Source organism: Chrysochloris asiatica, unplaced genomic scaffold (genome assembly GCF_000296735.1).
Source record: "Chrysochloris asiatica unplaced genomic scaffold, ChrAsi1.0 scaffold00041, whole genome shotgun sequence".
Classification (NCBI taxonomy): domain Eukaryota; kingdom Metazoa; phylum Chordata; class Mammalia; order Afrosoricida; family Chrysochloridae; genus Chrysochloris; species Chrysochloris asiatica.
The window spans coordinates 6,132,490-6,145,018 of NW_006408559.1; the positions used below are offsets into that span (position 1 = coordinate 6,132,490).

At 41.3% G+C, this 12,529-nt stretch overlaps 1 protein-coding gene across 1 annotated transcript in view; it reads right to left on the reverse strand.

Moving 5' to 3' along the window:
- The window catches only part of CHCHD3 (coiled-coil-helix-coiled-coil-helix domain containing 3), a 353,394-nt gene that overhangs the window by 289,451 nt on the left and 51,414 nt on the right, over positions 1 to 12,529 (reverse strand). The window lies entirely within an intron of this gene.

Sequence of the window (12,529 nt, forward strand, 5' to 3'; positions counted from 1 at the left end):
TGATGCTTTTGAGTTACGGTGTTGGAGGAGAATATTGAAAGTGCTAAAAGAACCAACAGTTCTGTGTTGGAAGAAGCGCAGCCAGAGTGTTCCTTGGAGGCCAGGATGGCCAAACTTCATCTCTCAAACTTCGGACATATTGTGAGGAGGGATCAGTCTCTGGAGAAGGACATCATGCTAGGTAAAGTGGAGGATCAGAGCAAGACCCCCAACAAGATAGGTTGGTACAGGGGCAGCAGCAATGAGCTCAGGTATAGCAACAATTGTGACCACACAGTGTTTCGTTCTGTTGTGCACAGAGTTGCTATGAGCTGGTGCTGACTCGATGGCACTTCATAACAACAACTAAAAACCTAGTGATTGCTGGTGAGGTGTTATAGGATCAGCTAACCACACGGGTGGTGATTCGAATGCACCAACTTCTCCTTGGAAAGCCCATATAGGGTTGCTAAGAGTCCGAACCAACTCAATGGCACTTAGTAATGACAACAACTAAAGATCCGGAGTCTTGGTGTGGCGATGTAGGATAAGCACTGGACTGCATCAAACCCACCAGCCGTACCTCAGAAACCCCAGACAGGGACGCTATGAGTCAGAACTGACTCGAAGGCACTTAACAACTACTACTACAAATCTTAATAATAGTGATTACTATTTAAGATCTTCAAAGTCCTGGTGTGGTGTTGTAGGATAAGTACTGGGCTATTAACCACAAGGTCTGCAGTTCTAACCCACCTAGCCACTCCTCAGAAACCCTCTACAGGATTGCTGTGAGTTGGAACTGACTTGACAGCACTTAACAATAACATTAAAGTTCTGAAGAACCATGGTGGCGCTGTAGGATAAGCACTGGACTGCTGGCCTCAAAGTTGGTCATTCAAATCCACCAGGCACTCTGCAAGAAAAAGATGAGACTGTCTGCTCTGGCTAAGATTTACAGTCTCAGAAATCTTTTGTAGGATTGCTGTGAGTAGGAATCAACTCGATGGCAGTTGGTTTTTGGTTTTACTAAAGATCTGAAGAGCCCTGGTGGCACAGAGGTTAAGCATGTGGTTGCTAACTGGAGGGTATGCGGTTCTGCGGGAGACAGATGTGGCAGTTTGCTTCCATAATGATGGCAGCCTTGGATATCCTATGGGGTGTTAGATTCTTTCCTACAGGGTTGCAATGAGTTGGAATCGACTCCAATGCAGCACGTTATTAAAGATCTGAGGTCAGTGAATTCTCTTGCAAAGAATGTGTACAGAGAAAAAGACGGAAGACAAAGGAATAGGCCGCAAGAACTCATCAGATGAAGGAGGGAGTAAAAGATGAAATATCATTAGGGTCAAAGGAGAAATGGAATGGAAAAGAAATGAGCCAAGAACACCTTAGTGAAAATTAGATTTCAGCTCACGGACCAATTATGGTAGCTGTCCAGGGTGCTGTGTTCAGAAGGGCTTCAAAGTCAAATCCAGGTCCATAAACTAATGTCCGCCATGTTGTTGCTGTTGAGTGCCATCAAGTCAATTCTGACTCATAGCCACACTGTCTAAGGTTTCCGAGATGCGGCTGTTCAGTTTGAACCACCAACCTTGTAATCAAGTGCATATCCTAGAGCACCACACCAGGGCACGTAAATACAAACAGTGGATGTGCCTGGTTGCCAACAGAGAGGTTTGGTTCCACCCAGCAGCACCTAGGAAGAAAGGCCTGGTGATCTTTCTGATCTACTCTGATGCACATGAGGTCACCACACATCAGAGTGGATCTGGTGGCAGGTGGTGGTGATGGACAGACAGGTATGGGAGGAAAATCAGGACCCCCTCAGCTCTTGGAGAGAGTGGAAAGCAGGAGTGGGGGGTGGGCGACAGGAATCAATGGGAGCAAAGCAAGGGTGGGTGGCAATTACAGCCTGTCTTTGTCAAGTTTAGATATGAAGCAGCATGGAGAGAGGTCAGAGGTAAAGGATGATTTTCTCCAACAGTGGAGCCCTGCGACAGCCATAATCAATAATTCCTCCCTAAATTATAATGCATATTGACAAATGTTAGTTGTTTCTCAAAGGTAATTCAGAAGAGTTAGTATAATGTCCACATTACTCATAAGAATCTGGCCATTTAGTGTGCAGTCCTCCTGGCGTGGCGCTGTAGGAACCGCACTGGGCTGCAAACTGCAAGTCGGCAGTTCAAACCCACCAGCAGCTCCTCGGAAACCCTATACAGGGTTCACTATGAGTCAGGACCAACTCAACAGCACTTAACAGCGGCAGCAGGAATCCTGGAGTTACACGTATGTGTGTGTATGTGAAATGTGCTGCCTGTTTTATACGTGCTGCAGGATAAACACAACAGCAGCAGTAGACTCATCTCTCCGTCATCCTCTGCTGCACTTTCCTAATTATCACTAGGATTCATCGCAGATTTTTAACGTCTATTTCATAACAATGAAACACAGCAGACAAGCCAACTTACACCTGATTAAAGAACTTTAACCAAGATTAATAACCCACCAAAATCAAACCCACTGCTGACCTTATTGGATGGGTAGAAATGTCCCCACAGGTTTCTCAAGGCTGCCAATTCTTACAGAAGCTGTTTGTTTGCCACATCTTCCTCCCACAGAGTAGCTGGTGGATTCCAACCGCCAACCTTTCGTTAAGCAGGCAAGCGCTGTTACCACAGTGCCACTAGGGCTCCTCTGTTGTTGTGAAGTGCAGTCGGGGCAGTTCCAACACATAGTGACCCTGTGTAGGGTTTTCAAGGAGCAGCTGGTGAGCCTGTACTGCTGACCTTGCTATTAACTATTAATTATTAGTATTAATGGAGCCCTGATTGGCGCTGTGGGTTAATGCGCTAGACTGCAAAGTTGGTTTGAACTGTAAGGTTGGTGGTTCAAGCTCACCAGTCGCTCCTTAGAAACCCTCTAGAGAGTCGCTATGGGTCGGAACCTACTCGAAGGCACTTAACAACAATTACTATTAACTGCCATCCAGTCAGTTCCAACTCCTAACGACCCTGTATGGTTTCCTAGGAAGGTCTGATGGGTTTAAACCACCAACCATGCAGTTGGTGATCCAGCGCTTATCCCACAGCCCCACCCTAGAACTCCTTTCCCTAAATAAACTGCTCTGGCAAACAGGAAGTTAAATAATAGCTAAGTTCATAAGCCAATCTTCCTATTGCTATGAAATAATGTGTGTATTTTGTAGTGAAATAAAACTGTTACTTTCACCAAACCTGAATCACTAATAAAATTCCTGGCTTCCACAAAGATAGGAAATTCTTTAATTCTTACCAAATCTTATTTTCTAGGGGTTTATATTTTGCTTTGTGCACAATCAAAGCCCAAGGATACCAAAAAATTCAAAGACCTGAAAATAAAACCTACCTGATGGAGTCCTGGTATGGCACTGCAGGATAATGTGCTGGATTGCAAGGTCAGGTTGAACCGTAAGGTTGGCGGTTCAAGCTCACCAACCGCTCCTCAGAAACCCTATACAGGGTCGCTCTGGGTCGGAACCAACTCAATGGCACTTCACCCAACTAAAAACCTACTTAACTCCCCATAAACCTGGGGAACAGTAACTACACCCCAATCTCAAGATGATTTTTTTTCTTTTGAATGAAAATAAATTTGTGACTCGACCAGGGCAGATCCATGCAACAGCTCTCTTTCTCCACACTGGCTCACTGCTTACTGGGAAGCAGAGACAGGGAGTTTCAGGGGCTTCATTTATAGCCCATTAAGGGTAAATTGCCAAAAAGGTCCTATTTAACACAAAAGCTAACTAACCCCAACAGAACAAGGGCCTCTCCGGGGAAGCTTTAAATAAAGCAATTCAGACTTCATATCCACGTTTAATTCATATTTTATTTATAGTAGCTCTGATATATTAAAACTGGGAGACAGCAAAATACATATTGGTCTAATATTTTTCATTACACTATGGTGCAATATCCCAGTCTTCTGTTGTTGTTTTTTAATTCGCAGGGTGATAATTAGATCAGCCTTTTTCAGATTGTAATACCTACTGCCCTATTATTTTTCCTTCATCTAGAGTAACAAATATCTGCTTATTGTTCAGAAAACAGCTCTTGGATGAATTCATAAGCAGCCATAATCTCTAATAAAACAAACCCGATGCTCTGTGAAGCACGCAGGAAGGGAAGTGGATCTCACCATCTTCAAAACACAAGAACGCTAGGGCCTGACATTTTCCAGACCAAAGGCATCATGGTCCTGTCTTTAATTTAAAAGCAAAAATGTACTGACCCTTTTAGTAAAAGTACAATACATTATCCACAGTAAAACACAGCCAGCTACAAGGTAACTATGAAAGTACTCAGGATGATTATATTCCTAACAGCCACCAAATCTCCTGACTACTAGTGTCTTATGGAGAAAGGTGGGGGACCAAAACACCTTTTCATCCGTAAGCAGCTTCCTTTCACTCTTCTGAAATAGATCATAATATATGGACATAACATATTTACATCAATATCATGTTGTTAATGCTAAGTGTCAAGTCGGTCCAACCCATGGCGACCCTCCCGGTATAGGATTTCTGAGGTTGTATAATCTTTGTGGGAGCAGAAAATCTCATTCAATTCAAGCCTATTAGCTTTGTGGTTCGCAGTACAGTGCCAATCCTACTGACCCACCCAATCAGTATCATATTGCAATGTTAAAAAAGGAAAGAAAACAAATTTACAATAAAACATGGGCATTCTGTTATGCAAATACTCAGACACTAGTAGATGTAATAAAAATAGTTCTAAGTCTTGAGCTTATATGAGAGGGCTTCAAAAAGATTGTGGTATAATGGGAATTGAAAGGTAATGGAATTTTTCCACAAATTTTTTGAAGCCCCCTTATATGCATACAATAGCTACAGCTGTGTGTCTTCCTGGACAACTCGGTATGTCTTAAGATGATGAAAAAATGATTTGGTCATACGAGAGGACTTATAAAAGTTCATGGGAAAATGGATCCTCACAGATGGAACAATTCGGATCAATAGGTTCTTCCACTAGATGAACTGCCAATGGAACATTTAGAAGACCAGCAGGTATGAGACAATTCTACAAAGTTCAAGACTGTGCCAGGCACTGCAACATGTCTGGATCTCTGCCCTCACCATTTACCCACTGAACATTTACAATAAATATATGAACCTTACGTGGGTACCTCCCTGGAGGCAGGGCAGTCCACCACTGAAAACCACTGTTTCCGAATGGGATAGACTATTCACCCTAATAGCACAAAAAGAGAAATCTAACTACTTTATGGCTTGTATTATCATTGACGGATTCCTGGTGTGGCGCTGTGGGTTAACGTGCTGGACTGCAAAGTCGTTTGAACTACAAGATCGGCAGTTCAAACTCACCAGCGACTCCTCAGAAACCCTATACAGGGTTGCTATGGGTCAAAACCAACTCGATGACACTTAACAATAGCTACAGTTGTGTGTCTTCCTGAACAACTCTTAAGATGATGAAAAAATGCTTTGGTCATATGAGAGGGCATCATTGATGCTCACAGATAACCACTACTGTTCAAAAGGATCTTCAAATATAGGTAAAAATGTGGAGATACAGCTAATGCTTCCCCCAGCCTGTTCTTAACCTTAAGATGCCTAAGTATTATTGACTTCCTCTCACAAAGACCCCATGCCACTCACAGATCATCTTGGTTCTCTTTGTTGTCACCAGCTATCTTGACGTTGGCCCCGAGCCCTGGTGATCCGATGTACAACAAGAACACAGCTTGGCGCGCCTAAGTCATTGCATCATGTATGTCAGAGTCCAGTGCAGCACAGCTTGGCATGCCTAAGTCATTGCATCATGTATGTTAGAGTCCAATGCAACAGGCGCTGTACTTGGAGTGCCCTTCCAGCCCAGGGACTGGTTTTCCGATGTACAACAAGAACACAGCTTGGCACGCCTAAGTCATTGCATCATGTATGTCAGAGTCCAGTGCAGCACAGCTTGGCATGCCTAAGTCATTGCATCATGTATGTTAGAGTCCAATGCAGCAGGCGCTGTACTTGGAGTGCCCTTCCAGCCCAGGGACTGGTTTACCAGGACTATATCAGACAATATTTGCTGGTGGCCCACAGAGCTTCACTGGCTTGTTTGCTAAAGTAGTCACTGAAACCTGTCCACCATGATGTTTCAAATACAGGTGGCATAGCTTTCAGTATCACAGCAACACAAAAGCCACCAGAGTAGAGCAAAGTATGGGTCTGAACTGCTGACCTTGCATTTCAAACTGACCTTATGGCCCAGTGTACTATCAGACAGATGGTTGATGGTAATTCTCCTTAAGGTACAGAAAAACACACTTCCTGTCAAATCACCAAATGACCTATTATTTTCCTCCTGGGCCACAGGATGTGTCCCCTAGAGATGGAGAAGGGGGTGCACATCGCAGTCTAAACTCTCCCTCCCTGCTACCCATGACAATAACCACAGGAAGACTGAGGTTCAAGTCCATCTACCTACTACCTCTTTAAATCCTTCGACTAATAAGCATTCATTCACATATATTATCACGCTGTTATGATTGTTGTTAAGTATCGCCCAGTCAGTTCCGATTCACAGCGACCCTGACTAGGGTTTCTGAGGGCCAGCTGGTGGGTTTGAACTGCAGACCTTGTGATTCAAACCGACCTTGCAGTCCAGTGTATTATCCAAAGCAGTATCAGGCTAATGCCTTTAAAGAACAATTTCATCGAACAAACTCCCAATCAATATCACATACGCCAAATAGCTCTTGGTCAATTAAAACCGCAAGGGGGCTTCGAAAAGCTTGTGGAAAAATTCCATTTAATTTTCATTGCATTTTTCCACAAACTTTTGAAGCCCCCTCATATATGTCGTAGTTACGAATCGGGCTGTGAACCATAAGGCCAGCAGTTCGAAACTACCAGCTGCTCCACGGGAGAAAGATGAGGCGTTCTGCTCCCATAAAGATTTACAGCCTTGGAAACCCTGTACAGGGTCGCTATGGGTCAGAACTGACTCGACAGCACTTAACAACAACACCACATATATGTCTCATACGTGACAATATAAGAATTCACACTACACACACAGTTCAATACAGCCAAATTGTCTTTATGTTCAAGGGAAAAGAATGCCAAGTTCCTCACTCTAAATTAACTTCCAGTAATAAGTCATAGAGTTCTTTTAGAAATTAAGGACATAAAGGATTTAATAAGGAATCGTTTCTCTATAAACACCAAAAATAAAATAGCTTTCACTGAGGCCTCTCACATGACCCTCACTAGAATACACACTAGGGAGGTAGTAACAAGGATAAGTACAATTGAAATGTTTGTATCAATTTCAAATACCTTCAGCAATTGGATCCAGTTAAACAAAACTGTCACAGAGGTCCCCAAAGGAGAACTGCTTTAATGAAATTAACAATTAGAATACCAACTTATCCCCAGCACACTCCAACCTGCAGCACACACGATGAGACTCCCGGCCCACATCAGCCCCCTCACTGCAGACTTAAGTAAATGCAAATCTTCTCAAATTTCGAAGCAAATTGCAAATGAAACGAATCCACATTAATTAGATTCTACTGCACGTTTGACACTTTTAAATGGTTCTAATGTCTTTTATTTCACAGTTACACAGTTTACAATCTAGAGAATTCCACAGCAAGAAACTACACTAACAAGGCATTAAATATACTAATAAATATCTTTAAAAGATACTAGGATATATAGTATAGAATGTTCTAACAACATTTGTATGCATCTGAAGCAAGGCTAGCAAGGTGTAAAATGCCATACATTAAAGACTTCTATTTTATCATGACAATTCGCGTGTGTGTGCGCTCACACTACAGGATTGCAAAATAAAACTTAGAAGCACATCACCACATGTTTGCCTTTTCTTAAATGAATAGGAAAACAAAGCTCAGCGGCAAGCACAACCAAGTAATTTAATAAAAGATTCCAATATAAAGACTCCTGTGGTCTCTTTCTGAGTCTACCTTCTGTGATTTAATTTCTTATCTATACATTCCCAGTAAGTGTTAACAAATATCCAAGTCCAGGTGTCTCCTAAAGGAAAAATGGACAGAGGGAAGGTCAAAGATGAGCATCATTACATAAACAGAATAAAACCACTCACCTGAAGAACTGTTACATTTTTATTAAAACATCCTAATACTGTGTAACATTTCATCGGCCAATATAAGATTTTTAAAGAGATTGTCTAAGTCATGTTGTTGCTGTTGGTAAGTGCCATTGAATCAGTTCTGACTCAATAGTGACCCCGTATAGGTTTTCTGAGAAGCAGCTGGTGAATTTGAACCGCCGACCTTACGGCCCAGTGCTTATCCTACAGCACCACACATCCTACGGAATGTCAACATGCAAGAATTTTTTTAAATTATGTAACTAACCAAGAACAAGGGTCATGCATCTCACAAGAGCATGAGGGTTCTGGATGGAAGTCTGAGTCCAATGAAGAGACTATGTTAGCTTCTGATCTCCAAGGTCCACATATTTGTTGTAAATGATTTTGATCTGACAGTAACAAGAATTAATCTGAATCGCTTTCATTGTCTTTGAACACTGCTAACGTCGTAGGTTATGATGAATGATGAGGCGGCTAAAGGGGAACGTAAAATTGATGCTGATCAAAGACTGTCGGAAAATTCACTTTCATGGCCAGCTGATGTGACTATTAAGTCCTCCGTTGAGAAAAGTGAAAACTAGTGGCAAACAGGAAGATTTTAGCAATGAGGTGGAGCTATATATATTTTGTATAAAAAAAAGTGATAAACCAGAGGCAAATTAAGTACCCAACAACACAGAAATGGCCAAACAGTAAAACAAGGAGAACTACATGGCGAAATGCTACACTAAAAGAAGAAACCTGGCTTAAAGCAGTATTGATCCCAAGAAAAGATTCTTACAACTAGGTGAAAAACACAAGATACTAAACAGTGTGATCCTCATTTTGTGGTGTATACTACCTGCTCATCACTATTAAATATACTTCTTGTTGTTATGAAGTGCCATTGAGTCGGTTCCAACCCATAGCGACCCTGTATAGGGTTTCCGAGAAGCAGCTGGTGAGCTTGAACCGCCAACCTTGTGGTTCAAAATAACTTCACAGTCCAATCCATTAACCCACAGTGTCACATCAGGACTCCAATAAATATACCAAGCATAAAAAAATACAAGGGTATTTCAGATAAATCATGGAAAAAATTCCATTCTTATTCTATTTTTCCACGAACTTTCTGAAGCTCTCATAAAATATCCCAAAAATGATCACACAGTTCATCCCTGAATTTGAGAATAGATCATTTTTCTTTATTTATTTACACTTAACTCTATTTTTTTATTAAACTAAAACCATATTTACTTTCATAATTATTAAGTAAATTACTTTTAACAATGCATATGAATAAAAATGCAATGAATTGCAGTTTTTAATCAAACAGCTCCATCAATTCAACCATGAACAGCAAATGGATAAATGTTATCAATTCTAGCAGGCAGAGTTCAGACATACTTCCACCAACTAAGATTTGGCTGGGATGAAAGTGAGCATCACAGGATGCAAAAAACAACAAAAAAAGTTAATTTTTTAGTGTTCTCCCTTTACCCCAAGGCCATTCCACCTACAACCATGATAGCAGATCGAGTGCCATTAAAAGGTAAATTACTCAAAGTACAATCACACAACTTTATTCTAATTAAGTGTTTGTGGGTACAGAATTTGTAGCCTGAATTTAGAATTTCATATTTATGATACCTAGAAGCATATCATTCAAAAGGTACGCTGGGCTCTTCATCAAAACCCCATCCATCTTTTCTCTGGAAAATGAGGAGATTCAATTCCCTAGGCAGACTGAGTGGCCACATTGAAAATTGGTGGAAAATAGAGGGAGGGGACCTCTTCTAACAAAAATATTCTTCTTTTTACCATCCATGTTTCATGAAGCATCTAATTTTTTGTCTTCCATTTAGATTTTTCAATTGATAACACCAATGGTCCCAGTATGATGAATGATAGAGGTTACCAAGCACAGCCAATGAAATATTTTAGTCACCGACATAAGCAATCAGCTGAGGTTGCACTAAAGTCAGATAAAGGGAAAGAAAGATAACCACAGATCACATGCTCTATATCCTAGAAGAAATCTCCCCCAACAGAAATGAGAGCACAACTTTGCAGCAAGGCATCTCCTACATACAGCAGTGGCTACTACAAAGAGTCACTATGTTTTAGGGTATTCCAGAAAAAATCATAGACTATAAATTGTCTATTTTGTCTGTGGAATGCACATAGAGAGCTAGTTATTTTATTCAATACAGGCATAGCCCAAAAGAAAATATAACTTCAACTGTAAATTTAAACTATATTATATCCATCATTGCATTCTTTGCTGCCACTAGCAAAATAAAACACTTAATGTTCTTTCCTTGCTGATTAGATTTATACTTGCTAGGAAATACATATCAAAATGTAGCTTTGCTTCTTTAAAATGGAATCTGACAACTGCTCGCTGGGGTTTCATGGCCTGAAGCATCTGCATGTCTCATGGAAGCTATTATTCAACATGCTAAATTTTCCCATTTTTTAAAGTTGCCTAGTACATGCACATACTGCAATCAATGGCTAAGACAAAGAGGTTTTGCATACTTATTTGTGGAAACTATATCTCTGTAACAAATAGCAAAACTATCACTTTTCACAAAGCTTTCAAGTCAGGGCATGGGTGGCAAATGAGAGGCCACCATAAGAAAGACCATGGCTTTATCCTGAGTTTCATCTTCATCTTATTTATTTGGAATTTAAAGGAAAACGAAACTATTCATTGCTTCCAGTAACAGAGAAGTCCTCAGATATTCTTTGGATATAAATGGAGACCATCTACTCTTTCCATGTTTCTTTCATCCGTAATGAAAAGAAACTAAAATCCAAATAGGAACTGCAGGCAAGGAAGCCTGTGAAATCTTTCGGGTAAGAACTTGGACTTCAGAGTTACCATGTTCAGCCCTTAAAACTCTCTTTAAGAACCTTCTCAACAGTCACCTTGGACTTAAAAGAAAAGGACCAATGTCCAATAACACAGTGCCTGTCCTCCAATGGCAGTTCTGTCTAATACTAATGTCTAATGTCAATATATTCTGACATTCTCTCTAATAATAACAGAAACCCAGTTTTTACCTCTACTACACTACAGCAATGTGGTATACTGTGGTAACTTGCATGTTACTATAACTCTAGAAGCTATGCCTCTAGTATTTCAAATACCATCAGGGTCACCTATAGTGGATAGGTTTCAGAAGGACTTCCAGATGAAGATAAATGAGAAGGTAGACCTAGCAGTGTACTTCTGAAAATCTGCCAAAGGAAACCCCACGGACCACAATAGAACACTGATATGATGCTGGAAGATGCGCCTCCAATGACTGGGACGCTCCTGCATTGCTGGTGGGATTGCAAAATGGTCCATCCTCTCTGGAAAGCAATATGGTGTTTCCTCAGAAGGTTGGACATACCTTATGATCCAGGAATTCCTCTACTTGGTAATTCCCCACAAGAAATATAAGCCATAACACAAATAAATATATGCGCACCAATGATCATAGCAGCACTACTTACAACAGCGAAAAAATGCAGACAGCCAAAGCGCCCATCAACTGAAGAATGGATAAACAAACTGTGGTACATACACACAATGGAATATTATGCTACCTTGAAGAACAACAAGGAAGCTGTAAGCTACCACATAACATGGATGAACCTTGAGGACATTTTGTTGAGTGAAATTAGTCAGTCACAAAAGGAGAAATATTGCATAGGACCATTACTGTAAAAGACTAAGAAAAAGAACCCATACTAAAATGGGGGAGGGGAATTCTTTGCTGATTACCGGGATGTGTGGGGAGTGGGGGGTGAAGAGGAAGGAGGAAGGAGGTAAAGGTGGAGTACAGGACAGGGAATAGACACAGGATAATCTGGGTGCTGGGGAGGTGGGCAATATACCAGAAAGGGGAGGGGAATGGAAGAACAAGGCGGATGGGGAAATGATTAAGCAGGTTTGCATGGGCTAAGCGGAACAGAGGTAAATAATGATGCATGCACAACCTTGGAACAACCGGGCTCTGGGATACAGGGATTGAGGCATGGCTGGGAAGGGCAAATGGGGGGAAATGATGATAAGATGCTAGGCTGTCTTTCGAATCTTGGTTTCCCATGGATACCATTATAAAATAGTCACTTGAGGGGAAGAAAAAAGAATAGCCAGAAATATCAAAAATAGAAAGCCTGTAAGTCCATCATCTGCCTATAACTGATTGAAATACCTAAAATGCGGCTACAACTTGCCGAGTGAAGAAGGCTTCCTGCGGAGCCTCTGCATTACATAAGACCATAGGTGGAATCCTGAACCCCATCCAGAATCTTCCGAGGTGGGAAATTTCCACTTGAAAGGACAAGCAGACCAGCCTGGAGGGGCTTGTTGTTATGTGCTGTGGAGTCGGTTCCGACCCATAGCGACCCTG